This window comes from Lissotriton helveticus, chromosome 3_2 (assembly GCF_964261635.1).
Source record: "Lissotriton helveticus chromosome 3_2, aLisHel1.1, whole genome shotgun sequence".
In the NCBI taxonomy this organism is placed as follows: Eukaryota; Metazoa; Chordata; class Amphibia; order Caudata; family Salamandridae; genus Lissotriton; species Lissotriton helveticus.
The window spans coordinates 494,213,508-494,239,992 of record NC_136062.1 but is presented as its reverse complement, the minus strand read 5'-3'; the positions used below and the strand labels follow the sequence as shown (position 1 = coordinate 494,239,992).

At 51.4% G+C, this 26,485-nt stretch overlaps 1 protein-coding gene across 1 annotated transcript in view; it reads left to right on the top strand.

Moving 5' to 3' along the window:
- The window catches only part of LOC144826099 (para-nitrobenzyl esterase-like), a 256,871-nt gene that overhangs the window by 6,806 nt on the left and 223,580 nt on the right, over positions 1-26,485 (top strand). The window lies entirely within an intron of this gene.

Here is a 26,485-nt window from a genome sequence, read left to right as displayed (position 1 = left end):
TCGGCCACACACCATGTTAATGCTTACCTTCTCCTGCGGGGCTACCAGCCTGGCTTCAGATCACGCTGCAGCTGCCACCTAACATACCGAAGACCATATTCTCCTGACCCCTGATGAAGATGACCCCTGCCTCCTGGTATTGTTGGACCACTCAGCTGCCTTCGACACAGTCTAGAATTTCACCTTCATAAGCACCCAGGAGTCTGAAAAGGGATTCAACAGCAACATCCTTTACTGATTCTCCTTGTACCTTTAAAAACTACACCTGTTTGTTCACGCGGGCAACTCCAAGTCCCAAAAGATTCAGATTACCTACAAGTGTTCCCTGATGTCCCCGGTTATCTTTAGCCTCTCGTGGAGCTGCTTGTTGCTCTACCGCCGTATAAAAGTATCAAGATTCACCAATACGCTGATGATACACAACCGTGTTTGAAACGGGTTCAGCCATTCAGTGCTTGAAACGCTGCCCCCACATCATCAGAAGTAGGTGTATCGCGGCACCTGCAGCTCAACCCGACCAAGGCAGAATTGCTGTTATGTGCCAAGAACAACAAATGAATCTTCAACAATAACATGAACCGTTACAGTGTCAACCCCCAACTTTCAACAAATGGCAAGCCAATTAGATGCCCCCTGTTACGTTATGTCATGTTAACAGAGATTTCAAAAGCGCACGGTCACCAGGAGGTTTCATGGCGCTGATTTTGGGCAGTGTCAAGACGGAGACGGATTACGCGTGGGCTTGCTCGAACATCCAAGTCTTAAGCACTTTTCTGAACCCCAATAGGTTGTCATAAGTCCCAATCGCTAGTGGTAGGTAGTTACAGAATTTAGGGGCAAGATAGGATAACCTACACCCACCCTGGCGTTAGAGCCTAAAGGTAGGGGTAGTCAGTAGCTGAAGATGGGCTGACCGCAGGTTGCAGAGTGGGACGTACCTTGCAATCATGCAGCTGATCAATTTGGGACTCCTGCAGTGCAGGGCCTTAAAGATTAGGGATTCGGTATTGAAAGCTGTGCGTTTGGCGATAGGTAGCTAGTGAAGTTTAGATAGCAAAGGGTCTAGCAGATTGCCAGCTTGGTTGTTTGTGGATTAGTCTCGCAGCCTGGTTCTGCACCATCTGGAGACATTTGAGTAAGAACAGTGGCAGGCCTAGGTAGATAGAATTGGAGAAATCGAGACGAAAAAGTACCAGGGCTATCACAACCTGTATGAGGGATGAGTGGGTCAGCAGGTGAGCAATCTTTCTTATTTTGCGCAGTTGGAAGAAACAGGTAGGGACCACTGCCCCTACTTGTCCTCTGAGCCATAAATCGGCATTTATGGTGACCCCAAGGCTTTTCACAGAGGGGAAAGGAGGGGGGGGGTGGGTGCTAGTTCTGTCGGCCAGTAGTGTGGGCCCCAGGAGATCTCTCTCTTCCCTGGCAAGACTAATTCGGTCTTGCCCGGTTTGAGTTTAAGATGGTTAAGATCCATCCAGCGCCTGTTGTGGAGCATAGTGGCTTGGAATTCCTGGACAGAGTCTGGGGAGTTGTCCAAGGTGAAGACAAGCTGAAGATCGTCAGCATAGTGGAGAGTTGTTACATTCCTGTCTTTTAAGGAGTGAATCAGGGGCAGGAGGTTGAGATCAAACAAGTGTGGCGACAAGGACGAGCCCTGTGGGACCCCGCACGTGGTGGCGATCTTAGGGGCAGTAAAAGGGGCAAGTCTTACTGCTCGGGTTTGGCCCTCAAGGAAGGACTTGATCCATTTGTAGGCAGAACCCTGTATGCCGAGCTGTTCGACATGGTCCATCAGAATTTTATGGTCGACTGTGTCGATTGCGGCCGACAGATCCAAGAGCACCAGGGCCTGAGGAACACCCTTCTCTGCATTTGCTCTCAAGGTGTCCAGAACCACGAGGATTAACGACTCAGTGGAATGAGCGGGCCGAAGGCCTGCTTGGTTGGGCTCTAGGTGTTCTGACTGTTCGATAAAATTGGATAGGCACCTAGCAACATGGGCCTCTAGGAACTTAGCAAAGAAGTCGAGGGGAGATATGGGTCAGTAATTAGAAGGATTTAGGGTGTCAGCTCCCAGTTTCTTTAATAGAGGGACCACTATCGCGTTCTTGAAAGCACTAGGTGCCTTACCCTGTGAAAGAGACTTGTTTAAGAAGGGTAGCACGCTATGTGGTAGGGCGGGAAAGGTATCCCTTAGGATGTAAGGGGGGAACAGTCGTTAGGGGAGCCGGATTTGACGCAAGTCAGTAAGTCTGATAGCATCTGAGGACATATGACAGGGAAGTGATCCATAGTTGCTGTAATAGTTGTCAAGTTATCCGGGGGCTCCATACTGAAGGTGGTGTAGATGCTGGCTTTAATACTGGAGATTTTATCCAAGAAAAAAACATTCAAGGAGTTACATAGATCTTGGGTAGGTGTCTGTTTGGGGAGTATTCTCTCAGCGTTGCAGAGGTCATTGACTATTGTGAAGATTTCCTTCGGCTTGTTATGGGCATTTAGTATTCTGGTTGAGAAGTAGGCCGCTTTGGCTGTCATAATGGCATTTTTATACTCTTTGCGAGCTAGCAAGAACTGAATTTTGTCTTTGAGGGAATATCTTAGCCTCAATTTCCTTCCTTTTTGACGGAGATCAAATGTTTTTTTTTTGGAGCATGTGTATTACAAGCTGTTTGTAGCCAAGCAGAGATGTTCTGTTCTATAGTGTTAACATCATGGTTGAAATGGGTGATGAGCTGACCAAGGAATCGACAAATTCCTGTTTGTCAAGGGCCCTCCACTTTCTCTACCATACAGACACAGGACGGACCTATGACGCCGATGTCGGATAATATTCAGGCACGGAACTAAATAAGAAACAATAGAAGAACCTAATTTCTTAAGGTCAGACCAAATAAAATAGGAAGGAATAGATGGTTCCCCTACTGAAGCGATCCTAAACATCTCTTTCATTTAAGGTGTAATCTTACTGTGAACACCACGCAGCAACAGAAAAAGCTGGCTAGGCATAAAGGAGCCTTTAAGCTGGCCTCTTAATAAAGGGATTCAAAAGCTCCTGATTAAAATAAGGAGATCTGCAAAGTCGTTTTACAGGAGCATTGCCCTCAACAAAGAGCTAACCTCGACACTGAAAGGTGAATTGTTGAAACAACTAAAACACTGTATAAGAGAGTGATTAATCGGTCTTGATAAAGATGGAGTAACCTTTGGAAACCATCGAAACGTGTCAACGCCTACAATAAATACACAATCCTTTTTTTCTCATTACTTGAACAATAGAAAATGTCAATGTTGATAAGTAATGGTTGTAACATCTACAAATAATGGATGTGTAGTCTATCAAGACTAATTGTATTGGTCTGTTGGGAAAACTCTTTGTATGAATTTTTAAAGTGTCTATTATGTGAATTTATGATTATAATTATTTTGTATGGATTTTATGTAACTGTTACTGCTTACTGCTGCATTCCAGCAGTTTTTTTAACTTTGTGATTTTAAGTATCTTGTAATGAATAAACTACATGTAAATTGAACTTAATTCAGTGGTCCTTACGGTTTACATGACCGCATTTACAGTGGAACTTTGAATGAGAGTGAATGGTGTGTAAACTACTAGTCACAAACTGAGTGTATGTTACTTATTGATTAGAAACTTACCCTTTGGGATTTTTTTCTTACACTGTTGAAGTGCCCCAGTCCCACTGGGTGTTTAAAGGGCCCTTCTTTTTTCTTAAAACCCTCCACTTTCTTGTCATGCCTCCCACCGCCGGGGGGGTTTTGATCTTAAATTTGATTGTAGCTGTAAATTTTATTAAGTGATGATCTGGCCATATACATGGTGAGATTGCGGGCACCATCAATATAAGATTGGAGGACCAAATTTGGTCAAGCGTTTGTCCTTCTGTATTGGTGACGGAGGATATATGCTGGGTAAGGTTCAGGTTGGAGAGCAGTTCAGATAGTTCTGTGGCGTGTGGCCTGCCGAGGGCATCGTAAAACCAAAAATTCAAGTCACCTATGAGTAAGATGTTAGCATAATTAGTGACGAGGTTGGCAATTTGTTCACTCAAGGAAAGAGGGAAGGTAGGCATGGGCTCCGGGGACCCGTAGATAAGAACATAGATGAGGGATCCAGAACTGGAGTCAACTTAAAAAAAAAAATGTTGTCAAGTCTTTTTATTGGCATTGGTTTTTTCCCCCCCAAAAAATATAAACAGTACAGCAATGAAAATCACAGTGCATTTGATATTTTCCCAATGGCAGCGCAGTAAAGGGTTACAAGCTTTGTTTTTTTTTTTTTTGTTTTTTTTGTTTTTTTAGCAGTCGGAACATTCCATTTTATTTTTAAATCTTCCGAAAAATTACAGTAAAATAGTTCACAACAGTCAAACGCTACAATTTCTAGCACCTTAATATATAATGAAACACATTACTTTATTATATTATTATACATATACTTTATATAAAAGCTAGCTTTTGCTGCAGTTCAAAAAGAAGTTTCCAATCAACATCTTATATTATATATTTATTTTTATTTTATTATATTATATAATTAATATAAAAATAATTAAAGGGTTACAAGCTTTGTGACGGGAAATCACGGGGCACAGAGTTATATGCGCAATCAGCAGAGGAATTACCCACCCAACACTAGTCAAACATGTGCTGTCCGGGCCATCGCCCCCTGATAAGTCCATGGCTGTCCACACGCTAAGTCTCTGTGCATCAGCATGAGTGAGGATGGATCCTCCCAGCACCAGTTGTATGCCCAAGATTGGCTTTTGTATATAACAGTTGAAACCAAACAGTAAATGAAAATATGAAGAAACAGTTACAGCTACAGGAAAAAAGGGGGAAAGGAAACACTCCAATACCTACTGGTCCACCCCCCCAAAAGGACAACCCCCCCGTACACACCTGTCCACCGGACACAATTACATTACATCACACACCTGAAACCCACATACCCCAGCGATCGAGGCTGCCAGTCAAATGGGTAGTCAGTCTGGAGCTCATCCCACGGCACACCCTGACTCTCCGGCAATATCACTCAATCCTCTGGATTTTGTGCACCCACCACCTCCCCGTCTTGCTGCAAGGTGCCAAGCACGCATTCCCACCGCTCCGCCATAGGTTCCCTTCGGAGTCCCACCGTTTCCACCTGCGTATGACTGTCAATTCCGCCCGGGCCCATGCCTGGAGGGAAGAGTTCCATGCCTGCGTACTTGGCGGGTCGCTCGCCTTCCAACGCTTCGTAATGAGGCGCGTGGCCACCACCAGCCCCAGGTCCAAGAAGCGAGAGGATGCCCTGTCTTTGGGTGGTCTCTTGAATTGGTGCAAAATGTACTCCGGCCACTCCTGAGGTATTTTGTGACCCGTGCATCTACGGAGCGACTCACCTATTGCACCCGAGTAGGAGGCCAGCCTGGGACAACTCCATAAGAGGTGGAGGAGCCCTGCATCTAGTTCCCCGCACCTAGGGCAGGACGCGTCCTCTAGGTGGAAGTATCTATTTATGAGCGCAGGTGTGAGGTAGGCCCTGTGGACCACATAAAGTTGTATTTGGCGGAAGCGCAGATTTTTGGGGATGCGCACTGGGCTCTTCAGTACTTTGTCCCAGTCCTTGTCAGACAGCTCCCTACCCATGTCCTGCTCCCATTTAGCCCTGAGGGGAGTTAAATTGATCCCTGTATGCGCCCTCAAGGACCCCGCAAACCAGCGCACCAAATGCCTACCCCTCCCCATGACATGTAGGTACTGTATGGTGCGTCTCAGGCTCCGATGCCATGTCTCCCTACTTGGCCATCATTTTAGCTACTAGGGACCGATGCGGTAGGAACCCCCCGGGGGGGAAGCCCATCAGCCTCTACCAGCGTTTCGTATGGTACCAGCGCACCGTCACGGTATAGGTCTCCCAATGTCACTATGTCTGCCTCTTTCCTGTGGTCCAACATGGGCCTCGCAAGGATACCGGACCCCCCCAGGAAAGCCTCCAATGGCACTGCAGGCGCGTAAGTTGGAACCTTCCAGGTAATGTAGAGGGCTCTGCGGAAGCACTTGTAGGCTACCACCAGCAGTAGCGGGGCAGGTTTTGTGGGCGCCGCCAGCGGATGGAATAGCTGGGAAATACGCTCTAGTGAGTACTGCAGCTCCGTCATGGCGGTGTCTTCCCTACCTCTGTCCGCCAGCCAGCAGGCGATCCACTGGAGCTGCGCCGCTAGGTAGTAATGCTCAAAGCAGGCAAGAACAGCTTCGCAAGCGCCAGCCGATGTCGGGACGTTCCCATCTGAAGTCCCGCAATATCTTGTTGAGCGAGGAAAAGAAGGAGGGTGGCACATAAAGGGGCAGGTTGACAAAGTAGTACAGGAGTCCAGGGAGCATAATCATTGTTGGACTTGGCCCTTATGGCAGGTTCACCCCTAGACTTTTTGCTTTAAATGGTGACCTGGTGATGGTGATTTTTGGTCTGCGCACTTTCACTGTGTCCCAGTGGAAAGTGCGTGCGCACTCTGAGTGCGTGGAGTGAGGTTGGCCTGCCCTCCCATAGGAATGCATGGGGAATGTATGTGTCCCTGGTAGTTCCTGATGCGTGGGGAGTGCGGGCTCGAGTTTGGTATGTGTGAACTCGTGGGAGTGAATGCTGCAAAATGGTGTATGCGGCATGTGGGTGTCTAGTGGGGAAGTACCATTTCTAGACATGGCTATGTGTGTGCTGTGAAAGTGCTGGCGTGTGATTGGCTGGAGCTGGCTGGGATGTCAGGCTCCAGGATGTCTGGATGGGTCTGCCCAGTGGTGAGTGCTGAGATTAGCATGCTGATGGCTGGGGAGGAGTGCACCTGTGTCCTGAATGAGGCTGGGTTTTCCCCTGACAATGCTGGCTCCGCCCCCCCAGTGGTGCGTCTAATGACCCAAGCCCTGCCAGTGAATAGAGAGGGTGGTTGAGGTAAACAGAGTACTCAAGAACCAGCTGCGACTGGTTCTGCCCCCACCCTGCACCTACAGACAAAGGATTTACTGTATAAAAATGGGGCTGTGTCCCCACAGAAGTTGTTCTCTTCCAGGATCCTGAGGGGGCTGTTGCTGCTGCTGGGCCAGAGGACCGCCACTTGGAGTGTCTCCCTGCCTGGAGACCCAGTGAGCTGGCTCTGGGCCCAGCCTTGCCCCCCTGCCTGCCTACAAGGACTTTTGCTGGACTTTGTTGTCCTATAGCGCCTGGGGGCGCTGCATTTGATTGATAGCGCTGGGAGCGCTTTTCTTTCCCCTTCTAGCGCTTAAGAGCGCTTTATTTTGCATTTAGCGCAGGGAGCGCTTTAAATTGCCTTTTAGCGCTGAGGAGCGCTTTACTTTTGGAAGCCGGAGCCCACCCGGTGTTTGGCCCCGCTCCGTGACGATTTGCGAGTCCTCTGGCAGGTGCCCACCCTGCCAGGGACATTGCCGCCAAGCGAGTGCCACCTCGCAGATGTGCGTGTATTTAATTTATCACGAGGGAGCCCACTCCTCGGATAAGTGACACCCCGCCTGCCTGCCTAAAACGGGCCGCCGCGCTGCACGCGACGACCCGGAAGAGGTTGACCGGCCGGCCAATCCCAGCAAGGCCGGGCCGGAAGTCCCGCCCCCACGAAGCCGCGAGACAAAGGAAGCAGCCTCCGTGTCCTGCCCGAGGCTCCCGATCGAAGGGGGAGCCTCGGGAAAAGAGAGGAGTCCGGCCGCAGCCTCCGAGAGTCCCGAGGAGCGGGAGCTCTCCTTCTACAGACGCCGCCAGACTCGGTGAGTGTGCAGAGCAGGGGGGTGGCGTCGGGACACATTGCCGGTGTCCAACCCCCCCCCAGTATCACGATCTCAGGTGGCATTGTTGAGATCCTGAGAGGCTCGGGCTGCATTCCTGTTTTCGAGCCCAGAAAGGCTCAGTGGTTACTCAGAGCCACCAGGGCTCCAGAGGGGGCAATCAGTGTTCAGAGCCCGAGAGGCTCTGGGGTGCCACAGTCGTTTCTTTTGAGTTCCCAGAGGAGGGACTCCAACGGGCACATTTCTTTTCAGAGCCACGGAGGCTCTAGGGGGCACATTGTTGATTTGGAGCCCAGAGAGGCTCACAGCCACATTCCTTGTTTAAGAGCCCAGAGAGGCTCTAGGGGAAATTCTTTTGGCCAGAGCCTGCGAGGCTCTAGTGTGTGGCCACATCCTCCTCACTTCACAGTTGCCCAGCACTTTGTGGGCAGCTGCGTCGTTTAGGCCCCCTGGACTTTGGACACAGGGCGTCCTAGCCCCAGAGAGGCCAGTTGGCTTAGGGACAGTCACAGGTGGTGACTTCTGTGAGTTTGGCGCAATTGTTCATTTTCTGCACCTCTGAATGTGTTTTTATGCATCATGTGCCTTGTTCTTACACCTCTGAATGTGTTGTTGATGCATCATGTGTTTTCCTTCCTCACACCTCTGAATGAATGTTATGCATTGCATCATGTGTTATGTTCTTACACCCCTACAGGTATGGTGATACTTAGGTGGTTGTTTTTCTCCCAGTGCAGGTGGTGCTAGTGAGGTCCTGGTTACCAGTGATTACTGGTTGTGTGCTACAGTGAATTTACATTCTAAGTGCTATTTCTAAAATTGTTACTTCTAAAAGTGCTGATTCCTGACAGTGGTCCAGGTGGCCCTGTCTTGTACATATCCCCTGTAAATTCTGCCCGTGCCTCTGGCACATTGTAAAGTGTGTGTTTTATCTAAAGTGTTTTGGTGTAATACAAAGGCTATTTTTATATAACCTTGTGTGGAGTTTCCTTTGTGGTGGGTCCTGGGTGTTGTTGCTGGGGTGCGTGCGCAAATACTTAACTTACATCGCCTCCAAGTTTAGCCTTGCTGCTCGCGCCACGTTACCTAGAGGGTGAGCAGGGGTTATCTTAGCGTGTAACTCCCTTGCCCTGACTTGGGAGTGGTGGTCTCTGACTGACTTTGGCGAAAGCCCTGGCCAGCCAGGGATCCCATTTCTAACAATAATTTTGGCCAGGGCCACGCTGCCCGTCGTGGTCAGCGGAAGAGTGGTCCAAAAACGTACCTGGGATCTAAGCGCTGCTACCGCCCTGCCCAGATTGCCGTCGAACAGATCGGTCGCTTGTCAATAGACCTGCACCCCTAGATAGCGGAAGGTGTCAGCCTTCCATTGGACCCGCGTGGTACCAAGGCGGTACTCCGGATCTTCCGTCTCCGCATTAAAGGCATATAGGTACGACTTGCCCGCGTTGACTTTAAGCCCCGAAACAACTGCGAACTGCTCCAGTACCTGCGCCAGCTTCTCCGGTATGTGCACCACGTCCCTAACGAAAACCAGCAAGTCATCTGCGTAGAGCGAGACCTGTTGTGTCGCGTCCCCTAGTGGAATCCCCGCTCCCAGCGTCTGCCGCAACATCGCCGCCAGTGGCTCCACTGCCAGTGCAAACAGCAGCGGGGATAGGGGGCATCCCTAACGAGTGCCCTGGCGAACCGCCACTGGCTCAGAGATATATGGGCCCAACCGCACCCGAACCTCAGGGTCCAAATCGTAGCGCGAGAGCAACGCGGTGAGGTATCCCCCCTCCTGGCAGTCGAAGGCTTTCTCCAGGTCAATTAACAGACACCCTGCCCTGGTGCAGTCCCTTGTTGCTTCCTCTGCCACCCGAAAGTACCTCCTGAGTTTCAAGGATGTAGACCATGCCGGCACAAACCCGTTCTGGTCAGGGTGCACTAGGTGCGGGACCGCTGCCACTAGCCGCTCTGCTAAGATTTTCGCGAAGATTTTATAGTCGGCGTTCAGCATTGCCAGCGGCCTGTACGAGCCTAGAGTTGCGGGGTCCCTGTCTGACTTAGGCAAGGAGACTAGAAACGCTTCCCGCATAGATGGGCGGAACGAGCCTTCATCCATGGCCGTATTAAACAGCTGAAGAAGTAGGGGCACCAGGGTATCCCTATTCACCTTGTTGTACTCCGCAGGCATGCCGTCGGGCCCAGGGGTCTTGCCAGTCGACATGTCCCCAATTGCGTCTCCCACCTCTTCCAGAGTAAGTGGGGCATTGAGCTCACCCCTATGACTTTCCGTTGCCTCGGACAAGTCGAGTTCGTCAAGAAGCACGTCTAGCGCGTGCCCGGGGCCCGTGCAGTGAGACTGATAGAGCTGCTTGTAGTGGTCGGTCAGGGCGCAATTAATTTTTTCTCTGGGTATATACCATTACCCCTTCCTGCATTGCGCAGCGTGCCTATGGGGGCGTGTCGTCCCTCACTTTGCACCAACCAGGCCAGCAACCGACCGGCTCTATCCGCCTGGGCATGCGTTCTGGACATGTGCGCCGCATAGTTATGGCAACTCTTCCAGGAGCAACGCATGTCGCGTACGTAGTTCGCCGAGCACACCCGAGTGCTCGCCCGTCCCCTCTCCCTCCCTTTCGTAGCGGAGCTGCTCCAGCTCTAGTTACGTCAGGGAAATTGACAATTTCCTCTGTATATTCCACGTGGCCCGCAGACAGTGCCCAAGGATAGCCGCCTTGTGCGCCTCCCACTCCACTAGCGCGCTGCTTGCTGTCCCCTCATTTTCCTCGAAGTAGGCTAGGATGGCCGTGCCCAAGGAGACTCGTAACTCGGCATATTCAAGCACAGCAGGTTGCAGCAGCCACATGGGCACAGGGGGACAGGGGGACAGTCTGCCTCCCAGCTGATCTTAAACCGGAGTGGGTTGTGATCGGAGTGTGTTCTCCCTAAGTATTCTAACTCGGCAGGGAGCGCAAGCATGAGTACCAATTATTCTATCCAGGCGGACACACAGGTCATGAACTGGGGAGTAGAATGAGTAGACTCTGTCTGTGGGGTGCAGTACGCGCCAGAGGTCACACCACCCCCTATTGCGCGAGCCAATCCCTGAACGCTTGCGCAGTGGATGCTACTGTCGCAGCTCGAAGGGTATCATGTTGAAGTCCCCCCCAAGCAGCCAAGGAAGCCCAGCGTACGGGTGGAGAATATGATTCAGACTCTCCAAGTAAGCAGGTTGTTCTGTGTTCGGGGCATAGAGGGATCCTAGTAGTATTTTTTAGCCATTCAGGCGCCCCCGCGCTAGTGTGTACCTACCCGCAGAGTCCACCCACATGTCTGTACAGATGAATGGAACACCTGCCCGTACCCAGATCAGCGGCCGCGCGCGTGTGCAGAGAAGGTGGTACCAAGTATCTGTCCCCTCCAGCGCCTGCGCAACTTTTCTATCTCTGTTGGTGTTATATGTGTCTCTTGGAGCAGTGCTATTCCCACCCCGTGACGTTGCAGGTAGGAAAATACTGAATATCGACGAGAGGGGATGTGGGTCATGTGTCTGCTCTATGGGGACCTGCACCGGAGGGGGGTGCCCCACGGGGGGGCAGGGTGCAAAGCGGGGTAGGGAGACGAATGTGCTGCATTAAAAACATGTAAACGGTCGCAAAGGATGTAACAAGAAGGGCGAGACCCCAACAAGGTTTACGTCCAAACATTAACAAAATCCACCTCACCATGGTGAGCTTAACTCAGCGTATTCGTTTACTGGGTTCGTGTGCTGCCAACAATCGCAGCGTGCTACGCCTCTGACCCCTGCCTCACGGGATCCCCGGAGGTGCCCCTGAGCACCTGATACCTATACCCTCTCTTTAGTGTTGTGTGTCTTTCGCGGGGGGCCCCCTGCACGAGTAAGCTGTTAGTGGTTATTAGTCGCAGCCCGGGAATTACACCCCACCTCCCCATGGCCCAGCAGGCGACCACAGACATGCAGCTATACAGTAGGGAAGGCAAGCACGCCACAACAGCATCTCAACCACGCACCTGGCAACAGTGGGAGAGAAGGAAGCATTGCAAACAGTAAACAAATTAACAGTGAGTCTCTGTCTTGCCGTTGACCTCGGAGGACATCACATGAGGAGGTCCGCCGTCTGCGGTGTCACCACTGGCATCACTGCGTCATCAGAGAGCACAGTTGAAGGGGAAACGGGCAGCTGTTGCCTGGGTCGCTCCGCGTCTGTGAGTTCGGTCTGCTCCCACCGTGTATTGCTCCCATACTCACAACCGCTTCGGGGGCCTCCTGCCTTTCAAGTTGCTTCTCCTCCAGGCTGGGAGCTGTTGGACCCATGCCCTGGCCTCGGCGGGCACCCCGCTTCCTATGCCTCCTCGACTTCTGCACCTGCCATTCACCTTCCTCCTCCGCGGCATCAAGCCGCGTACCCTGCCATTGCCCAGTTTCCTCCAGCCAGTCCCACACATCAGATGGCACGTCAAAGAAGCGGGCCCCATTTCTGGTGATCACCCTGAGCCGGGAGGGGAACAACAAGGAGTACTGCAGACCCAGCTTCCATAGCTGCTTCTTCACCGCCAGAAAGGTGCTCCTTCGTCTCTGCACCGTCGCCGTGTAGTCAGGGAAGAACATCATGTGGCTATTCCCCACCGTTAGATTGTCCAGCTTCCTTGTTTCACACAGCACCACATCCCGGTCACGATAGTTGAGTAACTTGAAAAGAAAGGGCGAGATCTGGCACCCGGGCGAGGCTTCTGCGCCGGCACCTTATGCGCTCGTTCCACTGCGAAGTGCGGGGACAAAACCTCCGAGGGCAGGAGGTCTCTCAGCCAGGATTCGGTGAAGCTCTCCGGGTCCTTCCCTTCCTCGCCTTCCGGGAGCCCGACCACGCGAACATTGTTGCAGCGGGAGTGACCTTCCGCATCCTCCATGCGGTCTTCCAGCACATGTACCCTGTCGAGGATGTCCTGGAGCACCGAGGTGTTTTGTTGCTTCACCGGTTGCATCTCCTGGAACGACCGTCGCTGCTCCGTGACTGTGTCCGCCAATTTACGATGGTCTGCGCGGAGCAGGGTGAAGTCGGACGTCACCTTGTCTATTCGGGTCTCAAGAGATGTCTTTGTCTGCTCCAGTGTGGTGCCAATGCGCTTCACCGCCGCCAGTACGGTGTCCATCTTGGCTGCAAGGGCCGCCGCCGGGCCCAGGCCATCTCCATGTGGGCCATACGAGGGGCCCGATGCATCTGCTACTTTCCGTTTCTGCAGCGTTTTATCTCTGAGCCTGCCCATCGCAAGCTGCTGCATAGACGGCATCTACTCTCTCTGGCCAACTGTCCGACCCCCTGTCCTGGTCCCCACCAAGGGCTCGATGGAGAAGGCGCCTCTACACGCCAATGCCAGCAGAGGCTGTCCAAGGAGACTCCGAACCAGACCAGGCGTCCCCGCAAGTAAGGCTCCAGCATCCAATGGATCGCACTCACCTCACTAGTGCTTCAAGGTATGATTAGCCGGCATCCCTCCGTCCGGTGGGGCGCACCCCTGCAGTCCCGCAAGGGCTTCCCCCCAACAGGACCACATCTTTAGTTCACTGCTGTGCCCTCCCCGCGTCTACCGGGAAGGTAGGGCCCGGGGACGCAGTGTTAAGATCCAGTGGGCTGCTTCCGGGTCCGAATCTGCTGAGTCCTGACTGAGGGCGCCACCCAGTATGAGCCTGGGCAGTTAACTAGAGATCAGTGCCATGCGGGGCGATATCAGCGTCCCCAAAGGTGAGTTTGGTGCTGTCAACGGAGGGGGGAAAGGTGCAGCGCTCAGTCGATCCCAGTCAGCATCCAATGCTATTAGCCGCTCCAACACCACTGTCCAGTCTGGGGGCAATCCTCGTCCGGGTGGGGCAACTGCGTCTGACTATTCTCAGTCTCTGTCAGCCAGCGCCTGCCCCGCGCGCGCCCCAGCATCAGCCCACCACACTCCGCAGCTCACAGTGATGGCGTACCTGTGGAGACCCAGGCGGCTATTGGTCAGGTGCCTCCGCACACAGATGGTGTCCACGGCAAAATGTCAGCAGTCTTAGCAACTGAGGCCACCTCCGCGCAGCCAGGGCCAGACAACTCCGCAGTCCGTGTTCTCCCACTGGCCTCCACACACAGGACAATGAAGCGTTCTGGACACAGGAGAGTCAAGATGGAGCCCACGCCTCACCAAGATGGCGCCCAGTACCTTGAAATGCGGCCCAATAGATTTAAGGCTCAGGCTGATGTGGCCACTCGGGCGTCACGAGCCTCGATCAGCTAACTTCCCACAATTGCCCACCGGCCCAGGGGATCGCCCAGAGCGGGGGCATCCAGGCCCCGGAGGCTCCCAGGTCTCGGGAGGAACAGCGCTGTCGTCCGCCGGCCCTCTTGCTTCCCCGGCTGCCGCGTCTCACAGTCTACAGTGGCGTATGTTGCAAGGGTAGCTCTACCCCCCGTGGCCCTCCATGCTTGCAGGGGCCTCCCTGGCCGCTGGCACAGACCCTCACCTCACCTCTGAGCCAAACGTGGCACCGTCCTCAGGATGTCACCCTGCGGGGCAAGCGCACCACTTACACCACTCTCCCCTGTCCTCAGGCCGATGACCTCCGCACCCGGGCCGCCGAGTTCCCCATCCGACTGCAGGAAACCGATGCCAGCCACCCAGATCTCACAGCACCACAGGGCCTCCCGTGGTGCACCCCGGGGCCCGTACTGCGCCGGCGGCTGGGCCCCGCTCTCGTCCGCTCCAGCGTCGGCAGCGTGAAGGGAGGCCTCAGGGTGGTTGTCGCGTGTCCAATTCCGGCGGCAGGCCTCCAGGCGTCACCAGGCCTCCGGTGATTTCCCGCGCCGCTGACCTTCAGCGCGCGACCCCCACCGCCTCCGTCAGGCGCTCCACCTGCAGCGCCTGTAGCAGGACCAGTTCTGCCACAAGCCCCACAGTCCTCCGGAGGGGCCCGAAGCAGCTCCCGCCGGTCCGGGGCCTCTTTCCGCCTCAGTGATGGCCGCCTGTCACTCCGCGCGGCCCTCCAACGCCAGTCGCCTTGCTGTCGTGCACCAACCAAGGTTAGTGCCAGCCAGCGCGGTAGGTTCCCGCCTCGTTCCCACACCAGCACCGCTCTGCACAGGCTCTGGGAGCACCTCCAGCAAGGTAAATAGAGGATAATTGGGGGCTATTGAAGCGGAGCTCTAAGCTTGCTCGTCCGCCATGTTGGCTGGCTAGCCACGCCCCTCCTGGAGTCAAGTTTAATGACGATATTCTCTACCGTCGGGAGACCAAGGGGAATAATGGTAGTGAACTTGTAGTGTTTATGTATGATAGAGGCTACTCCACCACCATTTTTTCCTGAGGGACGATTTGCATACAGTATATAGTAATCCTGAGGGAGTTCCGCTAATATGTCTGGAGTGGAGTCATGGGTTAGCCAGGTATCTGTGACCAAAAGAACGTCTGTTTTTTCTGACATAAGCAACAGAAAAATATCCAGCTGGTGTTTGACCAGGAAGCAAGTATTGAGGATACATATGGCAGTGTGTTTTGCTGTATGGGGCCGGGAGTGAGGAAGCGGTGGGGGGGAGAACAACATCAGGTCTCCGTGTTTGAGAAATACCGTTATCCCTGATGCATTTGTGAGCAGTAGGGTCCAGGGGGGAGCACAGTTGGGCCATTGATCTGAGAACTCAGTGCCAAAAATACAGATGCTCTGCAAGAAGCTCTCTTTTAAAAAAAAGAATTATGAAAGTGAGACCATTACTTTAGAAAAAACTTCAGAACCACTTTTCAAGCCCTTGTTCTGACATTTGGATTGAGATGCCCTGCCAATCCCCTCCCCAGAGTCAACCCTGGCACTCCTCAAGTTTATCTTACGTGGTACAGAACTTCACATCCAGGGCATGAAGAAATAAGATCACATCACCCTCTTCTTGATAGGACTCCATTGGCACCCCTTGCTAGCCCAAAACCTACATACTTTCAAAATGTAATACAAAAGAGTACATCCAAGGGATTATACATAAAGTGTAATCCAAAAGGGTACTTCCAAAGTGTAATCCATAGGAGTATACCTAAAGTGCAATCCAAAATTGTACTCCAATGTGTAATCCACAGGAGTACATCCAAAGTGTAATCCAAAGGGGTACTTCCAAAGTGTAATCGACTAGAGTACTTCCAAAGTGTAATCTAAAGGAGTGTACCTAAAGTGTAATCCAAAGGGGTACTGCAATGTGTAATCCACTGGAGTACATCCAAAGTGTAATCCAAAGGAGTATACCTAAAGTGTAATCCAAAGGGATACATCAAAAGTGTAATCCAAAGGGATACACCAACTAGTACTCCACTGGAGTACATCCAAAGTGTAATCCAAAGGAGTATACCTAAAGTGTAATGCAAAGGAATATTTCCAAATGTAATCAAAAAGAGTATACCAGAAGTGTAATCCAAAGGGATACTTCCAAAGCTAATCCAATAGAGTATACCCGAAGTGTAATCCAAAGGGGTACTTCCAAAGGTAATCCAAATAAGTATACCAAAAGTGTAATCCAAAGGGGTACTTCCAAAGGTAATCCAAAGGAGTATACCATAAATGTAATCCAAAGGGGTACTCCAACGTGTAATCCACTGGAGTACATCCAAAGTGTAATCCAAAGGAGTATACCTAAAGTGTAATCCAAAGGGATACATCAAAAGTGTAATCCAAAGGGATACACCAACTAGTACTCCACTGGAGTACATCCAAAGTGTAATCCAAAGGAGTATACCTAAAATGTAATGCAAAGGAATATTTCCAAATGTAATCGAAAAGAGTATACCAGAAGTGTAATCCAAAGGGATACTTCCAAAGCTAATCCAATAGAGTATACCCGAAGTGTAATCCAAAGGGGTACATCCAAAGGTAATCCAAATAAGTCTTGACAAGTCGAGTTCGTCAAGAAGCACGTCTAGCGCGTGCCCGGGGCCCGTGCAGTGAGACTGATAGAGCTGCTTGTAGTGGTCGGTCAGGGCGCAATTAATTTTTTCTCTGGGTATATACCATTACCCCTTCCTGCATTGCGCAGCGCGCCTATGGGGGCGTGTCGTCCCTCACTTTGCACCAACCAGGCCAGCAACCGACCGGCTCTATCCGCCTGGGCATGCGTTCTGGACATGTGCGCCGCATAGTTATGGCAACTCTTCCAGGAGCAACGCATGTCGCGTACGTAGGTCGCCGAGCTCACCCGAGTGCTCGCCCGTCCCCTCTCCCTCCCTTTCGTAGCGGAGCTGCTCCAGCTCTAGTTACGTCAGGGAAATTGACAATTTCCTCTGTATATTCCACGTGGCCCGCAGACAGTGCCCAAGGATAGCCGCCTTGTGCGCCTCCCACTCCACTAGCGCGCTGCTTGCTGTCCCCTCATTTTCCTCGAAGTAGGCTAGGATGGCCGTGCCCAAGGAGACTCGTAACTCGGCATATTCAAGCACAGCAGGTTGCAGCAGCCACATGGGAACAGGGGGACAGGGGGACAGTCTGCCTCCCAGCTGATCTTAAACCGGAGTGGGTTGTGATCGGAGTGTGTTCTCCCTAAGTATTCTAACTCGGCAGGGAGCGCAAGCATGAGTACCAATTATTCTATCCAGGCGGACACACAGGTCATGAACTGGGGAGTAGAATGAGTAGACTCTGTCTGTGGGGTGCAGTACGCGCCAGAGGTCACACCACCCCCTATTGCGCGAGCCAATCCCTGAACGCTTGCGCAGTGGATGCTACTGTCGCAGCTCGAAGGGTATCATGTTGAAGTCCCCCCCAAGCAGCCAAGGAAGCCCAGCGTACGGGTGGAGAATATGATTCAGACTCTCCAAGTAAGCAGGTTGTTCTGTGTTCGGGGCATAGAGGGATCCTAGTAGTATTTTTTAGCCATTCAGGCGCCCCCGCGCTAGTGTGTACCTACCCGCAGAGTCCACCCACATGTCTGTACAGATGAATGGAACACCTGCCCGTACCCAGATCAGCGGCCGCGCGCGTGTGCAGAGAAGGTGGTACCAAGTATCTGTCCCCTCCAGCGCCTGCGCAACTTTTCTATCTCTGTTGGTGTTATATGTGTCTCTTGGAGCAGTGCTATTCCCACCCCGTGACGTTGCAGGTAGGAAAATACTGAATATCGACGAGAGGGGATGTGGGTCATGTGTCTGCTCTATGGGGACCTGCGCCGGAGGGGGGCGCCCCGCGGGGGGGCAGGGTGCAAAGCGGGGTAGGGAGACGAATGTGCTGCATTAAAAACATGTAAACTGTCGCAAAGGATGTAACAAGAAGGGCGAGACCCCAACAAGGTTTACGTCCAAACATTAACAAAATCCACCTCACCATGGTGAGCTTAACTCAGCGTATTCGTTTACTGGGTTCGTGTGCTGCCAACAATCGCAGCGTGCTACGCCTCTGACCCCTGCCTCACGGGATCCCCGGAGGTGCCCCTGAGCACCTGATACCTATACCCTCTCTTTAGTGTTGTGTGTCTTTCGCGGGGGGCCCCCTGCACGAGTAAGCTGTTAGTGGTTATTAGTCGCAGCCCGGGAATTACACCCCACCTCCCCATGGCCCAGCAGGCGACCACAGACATGCAGCTATACAGTAGGGAAGGCAAGCACGCCACAACAGCATCTCAACCACGCACCTGGCAACAGTGGGAGAGAAGGAAGCATTGCAAACAGTAAACAAATTAACAGTGAGTCTCTGTCTTGCCGTTGACCTCGGAGGACATCACATGAGGAGGTCCGCCGTCTGCGGTGTCACCACTGGCATCACTGCGTCATCAGAGAGCACAGTTGAAGGGGAAACGGGCAGCTGTTGCCTGGGTCGCTCCGCGTCTGTGAGTTCGGTCTGCTCCCACCGTGTATTGCTCCCATACTCACAACCGCTTCGGGGGCCTCCTGCCTTTCAAGTTGCTTCTCCTCCAGGCTGGGAGCTGTTGGACCCATGCCCTGGCCTCGGCGGGCACCCCGCTTCCTATGCCTCCTCGACTTCTGCACCTGCCATTCACCTTCCTCCTCCGCGGCATCAAGCCGCGTACCCTGCCTTTGCCCAGTTTCCTCCAGCCAGTCCCACACATCAGATGGCACGTCAAAGAAGCGGGCCCCATTTCTGGTGATCACCCTGAGCCGGGAGGGGAACAACAAGGAGTACTGCAGACCCAGCTTCCATAGCTGCTTCTTCACCGCCAGAAAGGTGCTCCTTCGTCTCTGCACCGTCGCCGTGTAGTCAGGGAAGAACATCATTTGGCTATTCCCCACCGTTAGATTGTCCAGCTTCCTTGTTTCACACAGCACCACATCCCGGTCACGATAGTTGAGTAACTTGAAAAGAAACGGGCGAGATCTGGCACCTGGGCGAGGCTTCTGCGCCGGCACCTTATGCGCTCGTTCCACTGCGAAGTGCGGGGACAAAACCTTCGAGGGCAGGAGGTCTCTCAGCCAGGATTCGGTGAAGCTCTCCGGGTCCTTCCCTTCCTCGCCTTCCGGGAGCCCGACCACGCGAACATTGTTGCAGCGGGAGTGGCCTTCCGCATCCTCCATGCGGTCTTCCAGCACATGTACCCTGTTGAGGATGTCCTGGAGCACCGAGGTGTTTTGTTGCTTCACCGGTTGCATCTCCTGGAACGACCGTCGCTGCTCCGTGACTGTGTCCGCCAATTTACGATGGTCTGCGCGGAGCAGGGTGAAGTCGGACGTCACCTTGTCTATTCGGGTCTCAAGAGATGTCTTTGTCTGCTCCAGTGTGGTGCCAATGCGCTTCACCGCCGCCAGTACGGTGTCCATCTTGGCTGCAAGGGCCGCCGCCGGGCCCAGGCCATCTCCATGTGGGCCATACGAGGGGCCCGATGCATCTGCTACTTTCCGTTTCTGCAGCGTTTTATCTCTGAGCCTGCCCATCGCAAGCTGCTGCATAGACGGCATCTACTCTCTCTGGCCAACTGTCCGACCCCCTGTCCTGGTCCCCACCAAGGGCTCGATGGAGAAGGCGCCTCTACACGCCAATGCCAGCAGAGGCTGTCCAAGGAGACTCCGAACCAGACCAGGCGTCCCCGCAAGTAAGGCTCCAGCATCCAATGGATCGCACTCACCTCACTAGTGCTTCAAGGTATGATTAGCCGGCATCCCTCCGTCCGGCGGGGCGCACCCCTGCAGTCCCGCAAGGGCTTCCCCCCAACAGGACCACATCTTTAGTTCACTGCTGTGCCCTCCCCGCGTCTACCGGGAAGGTAGGGCCCGGGGACGCAGTGTTAAGATCCAGTGGGCTGCTTCCGGGTCCGAATCTGCTGAGTCCTGACTGAGGGCGCCACCCAGTATGAGCCTGGGCAGTTAACTAGAGATCAGTGCCATGCGGGGCGATATCAGCGTCCCCAAAGGTGAGTTTGGTGCTGTCAACGGAGGGGGGAAAGGTGCAGCGCTCAGTCGATCCCAGTCAGCATCCAATGCTATTAGCCGCTCCAACACCACTGTCCAGTCTGGGGGCAATCCCCGTCCGGGTGGGGCAACTGCATCTGACTATTCTCAGTCTCTGTCAGCCAGCGCCTGCCCCGCGTCCGCCCCAGCATCAGCCCACCACACTCCGCAGCTCACAGTGATGGCGTACCTGTGGAGACCCAGGCGGCTATTGGTCAGGTGCCTCCGCACACAGATGGTGTCCACGGCAAAATGTTAGCAGTCTTAGCAACTGAGGCCACCTCCGCGCAGCCAGGGCCAGACAACTCCGCAGTCCGTGTTCTCCCACTGGCCTCCACACACAGGACAATGAAGCGTTCTGGACACAGGAGAGTCAAGATGGAGCCCACGCCTCACCAAGATGGCGCCCAGTACCTTGAAATGCGGCCCAATAGATTTAAGGCTCAGGCTGATGTGGCCACTCGGGCATCATGAGCCTCGATCAGCTAACTTCCCACAATTGCCCACCGGCCCAGGGGATCGCCCAGAGCGGGGGCATCCAGGCCCCGGAGGCTCCCAGGTCTCGGGAGGAACAGCGCTGTCGTCCGCCGGCCCTCTTGCTTCCCCGGCTGCCGCGTCTCACAGTCTACAGTGGCGTATGTTGCAAGGGTAGCTCTACCCCCCGCGGCCCTCCATGCTTGCAGGGGCCTCCCGGGCCGCTGGCACAGACCCTCACCTCACCTCTGAGCCAAACGTGGCACCGTCCTCAGGATGTCACCCTGCGGGGCAAGCGCACCACTTACACCACTCTCCCCTGTCCTCAGGCCGATGACCTCCGCACCCGGGCCGCCGAGTTCCCCATCCGACTGCAGGAAACCGATGCCAGCCACCCAGATCTCACAGCACCACAGGGCCTCCCGTGGTGCACCCCGGGGCCCGTACTGTGCCGGTGGCAGGGCCCCGCTCTCGTCCGCTCCAGCATCGGCAGCGTGAAGGGAGGCCTCAGAGTGGTTGTCGCGTGTCCAATTCCTCCAGGCGTCACCAGGCCTCCGGTGATTTCCCGCGCCGCTGACCTTCAGCGCGCGACCCCCACCGCCTCCGTCAGGCGCTCCACCTGCAGCGCCTGTAGCAGGACCAGTTCTGCCACAAGCCCCACAGTCCTCCGGAGGGGCCCGAAGCAGCTCCCGCCGGTCCGGGGCCTCTTTCCGCCTCAGTGATGGCCGCCTGTCACTCCGCGCGGCCCTCCAACGCCAGTCGCCTCGCTGTCGTGCACCAACCAAGGTTAGTGCCAGCCAGCGCGGTAGGTTCCCGCCTCGTTCCCACACTAGCACCGCTCTGCACAGGCTCTGGGAGCACCTCCAGCAAGGTAAATAGAGGATAATTGGGGGCTATTGAAGCGGAGCTCTAAGCTTGCTCGTCCGCCATGTTGGCTGGCTAGCCACGCCCCTCCTGGAGTCAAGTTTAATGACGATATTCTCTACCGTCGGGAGACCAAGGGGAATAATGGTAGTGAACTTGTAGTGTTTATGTATGATAGAGGCTACTCCGCCACCATTTTTTCCTGAGGGACGATTTGCATACAGTATATAGTAATCCTGAGGGAGTGCCGCTAATATGTCTGGAGTGGAGTCATGGGTTAGCCAGGTATCTGTGACCAAAAGAACGTCTGTTTTTTCTGACATAAGCAACAGAAAAATATCCAGCTGGTGTTTGACCAGGAAGCAAGTATTGAGGATACATATGGCAGTGTGTTTTGCTGTATGGGGCCGGGAGTGAGGAAGCGGTGGGGGGGAGAACAACATCAGGTCTCCGTGTTTGAGAAATACCGTTATCCCTGATGCATTTGTGAGCAGTAGGGTCCAGGGGGGAGCACAGTTGGGCCATTGATCTGAGAACTCAGTGCCAAAAATACAGATGCTCTGCAAGAAGCTCTCTTTTAAAAAAAAGAATTATGAAAGTGAGACCATTACTTTAGAAAAAACTTCAGAACCACTTTTCAAGCCCTTGTTCTGACATTTGGATTGAGGTGCCCTGCCAATCCCCTCCCCAGAATCAACCCTGGCACTCCTCAAGTTTATCTTACGTGGTACAGAACTTCACATCCAGGGCATGAAGAAATAAGATCACATCACCCTCTTCTTGATAGGACTCCATTGGCACCCCTTGCTAGCCCAAAACCTACATACTTTCAAAATGTAATACAAAAGAGTACATCCAAGGGATTATACATAAAGTGTAATCCAAAAGGGTACTTCCAAAGTGTAATCCATAGGAGTATACCTAAAGTGCAATCCAAAATTGTACTCCAATGTGTAATCCACAGGAGTACATCCAAAGTGTAATCCAAAGGGGTACTTCCAAAGTGTAATCGACTAGAGTACTTCCAAAGTGTAATCTAAAGGAGTGTACCTAAAGTGTAATCCAAAGGAGTACTGCAATGTGTAATCCACTGGAGTACATCCAAAGTGTAATCCAAAGGAGTATACCTAAAGTGTAATCCAAAGGGATACATCAAAAGTGTAATCCAAAGGGATACACCAACTAGTACTCCACTGGAGTACATCCAAAGTGTAATCCAAAGGAGTATACCTAAAGTGTAATGCAAAGGAATATTTCCAAATGTAATCGAAAAGAGTATACCAGAAGTGTAATCCAAAGGGATACTTCCAAAGCTAATCCAATAGAGTATACCCGAAGTGTAATCCAAAGGGGTACTTCCAAAGGTAATCCAAATAAGTATACCAAAAGTGTAATCCAAAGGGGTACTTCCAAAGGAGTATACCATAAATGTAATCCAAAGGGGTACTCCAACGTGTAATCCACTGAAGTACATCCAAAGTGTAATCCAAAGGAGTATACCTAAAGTGTAATCCAAAGGGATACATCAAAAGTGTAATCCAAAGGGATACACCAACTAGTACTCCACTGGAGTACATCCAAAGTGTAATCCAAAGGAGTATACCTAAAATGTAATGCAAAGGAATATTTCCAAATGTAATCGAAAAGAGTATACCAGAAGTGTAATCCAAAGGGATACTTCCAAAGCTAATCCAATAGAGTATACCCGAAGTGTAATCCAAAGGGGTACTTCCAAAGGTAATCCAAATAAGTATACCAAAAGTGTAATCCAAAGGGGTACTTCCAAAGGTAATCCAAAGGAGTATACCATAAATGTAATCCAAAGGGGTACTCCAACGTGTAATCCACTGGAGTACATCCAAAGTGTAATCCAAAGGATTATACCAAAAGTGTAATCCAAAGGGATACACCAATGAGTAATCCACTGGAGTACATCCAAAGTGTAATCCAAAGGAGTATACCTAAAGTGTAATGCAAAGGAATATTACCAAATGTAATCGAAAAGAGTATACCAGAAGTGTAATCCAAAGGGATACTTCCAAAACTAATCCAATAGAGTATACCCGAAGTGTAATCCAAAGGGGTACTTCCAAAGGTATTCCAAAGGAGTATACCATAAATGTAATCCAAAGGGGTACTCCAACGTGTAATCCACTGGAGTACATCCAAAGTGTAATCCAAAGGATTATACCAAAAGTGTAATCCAAAGGGATACACCAATGAGTAATCCACTGGAGTACATCCAAAGTGTAATCCAAAGGATTATACCAAAAGTGTAATCCAAAGGGATACACCAATGAGTAATCCACTGGAGTACATCCAAAGTGTAATCCAAAGGATTATACCAAAAGTGTAATCCAAAGGGATACACCAATGAGTAATCCACTGGAGTACATCCAAAGTGTAATCCAAAGGAGTATACCTAAAGTGTAATCCAAAGGGATACACCAATGAGTAATCCACTGGAGTACACCCAAAGTGTAATCCAAAGGATTATACCAAAAGTGTAATCCAAAGGGATACACCAATGAGTAATCCACTGGAGTACATCCAAAGTGTAATCCAAAGGATTATACCAAAAGTGTAATCCAAAGGGATACACCAATGAGTAATCCACTGGAGTACATCCAAAGTGTAATCCAAAGGATTATACCAAAAGTGTAATCCAAAGGGATACACCAATGAGTAATCCACTGGAGTACATCCAAAGTGTAATCCAAAGGAGTATACCTAAAGTGTAATCCAAAGGGATACACCAATGAGTAATCCACTGGAGTACATCCAAAGTGTAATCCAAAGGATTATACCAAAAGTGTAATCCAAAGGGATACACCAATGAGTAATCCACTGGAGTACATCCAAAGTGTAATCCAAAGGATTATACCAAAAGTGTAATCCAAAGGGATACACCAATGAGTAATCCACTGGAGTACATCCAAAGTGTAATCCAAAGGAGTACTTTCAAAATGAAATTCAAAGGGGTTCATCCAACTTCAACCCAAAGGGGTGCACTTAAAGTACCAGTCAGGAATGAGCTTTCATTGGCTGGCAATCCAGCCATAAAAGCAGAATACATAAAATATTACAATAAAACAGATTTCTGCTGGTAAAAACATCTAAAAATACTGATAAAAAAGTAATAATAATAAAGAAAAGATTCACGCTACAATTCGGTTGAAGAAATAATACCCTTGGCCACAGACAGAGCACACTTCATAATCACTGTTCTTTATATGCTGCTTACTAGACCCTACCTCTTCTAGTAGCCAAATACCTTTTAAAAAAGTAAATTGCTGCATAATAGATTGAGGAGAATCTAACTTTTGCAAACAGACAAGAGGTTTCTTATAATGTCTAATTCTAGTAACGGGACCAATTGGCGCATCCTGAGCGAGGAATACAAGGTACAGAACATAAAACGCAGAGCGCGTTGCTTTTCGTCACGAGCACAGAGACGATTGGGAGATTAGTAAACCAAGTAACCTGCTTGGGACCAGCCACGAGCAAGTGAATAGTATTGAAACGCACCCCGTTAGATCAAATCTGTGCCTCTCATTTTGGATAAAAGACGTAAAATTCCAGACCGGCTGTTGATTGAATAAATACATAATTAAAAGCTGTTTGTAAGCAATACAAATCCCTCAGGCTGCTCTCTTGGGACCCTGTGTACAAGAGCTCTCTAACCAATGCTTTAGTGTTACTCTTAATACTTTCAGGATTTGTTAAAAAAATTCTCAGATTCCCAAAGTACATAAAAAAGATTTGACATCCCTCAGCCAAGAAATGGACCAATCACAGAGGCAGTCTGGAATCCCCTCCCTTGTAATCTAAGCTTCTGGTGTCACCCAGATCCCTGGCCAAAGGAGCAAGATACCGGTTTTAATTCTACCCTCCAAAAAGTTTACACCAAGCTCTAAGTGGCATGCAAAGGTGGGCAGGGATTGTGCTGTGGCTAATAGTCTGTGCAAACACTTATTATCTGGAGGGAATCATAAGTGGAAAAGAGGGGTACCCCTGAATGAGTTTCCTAAATCAGGGCGGAAAAGCAATATTTGCAAATAGACATTTAGGAAACGGTTAAAAAGGGTGGAGCTATAGTATACAATAACAATATGTGACCAGAAAGGTCATTATTATTCCAAAATATATTCTTTTATTGAAGAAAATCTGATATGTATAATTTTTTATATATCCAGAGGATCGTCACACTGCGAGCTCGCGATGCCAGTTCCAAACAATGACGAAGAACAGACCCTTTAATAGCTGGTGCAAAGCGCTTTTTATTTCATTAGTGCCAGCGCGTACGCCATGACGCGTTTCGCCTCGAAAAGAAGCTTGATCACATGACATACTGCAAGCCAGGAAGGCAGACTTTTAAAGTGGCAGTGCAAAGTAGCAAGTTGTAAACATAGACAAAATACTGTGCAAATATACGCAATGAAATAAACGAATAAATATTATATCATGTGTAAACAAGGCATATAGCAGCATAGTGGGACACAATAAATATAAAACATGATTGTTATATCCAAGATAGAGCCGTGTGTAGAAAATTCTCCGTGGAGGAGTGTGGCTCAATGGTTAGAGCAGCAGACCCTGATGCAGAGTTCTGGCCAGGGACCAGGGTTCAATTCCCCGCCTCGGCGGGTCTCGGGCTCAATTTCCTCAGACCTGATAATTCTCGCCTCTGTGCCTATTCCAATCATGGAGTCCCACTCTGCAACTCTGGGCCATAGCTTGCTTAATCTCCACCACGGCCCCCACAACGCTGGGATGCCTGGCTTCACCTTGGGGGTGCCCAGGAGTGGACACTTCACAGGGATGTCAGGAGGGGTTCCACAGCGGTATGAGTATCAGCGCTAGGAAGCCGAATAGGCGACACCGCAAGGATTCCGTCTGGTGACAGTGCGCTCTAAGAGTACCATGAAATTTACATTTACATTTAAAAGCCATAGTG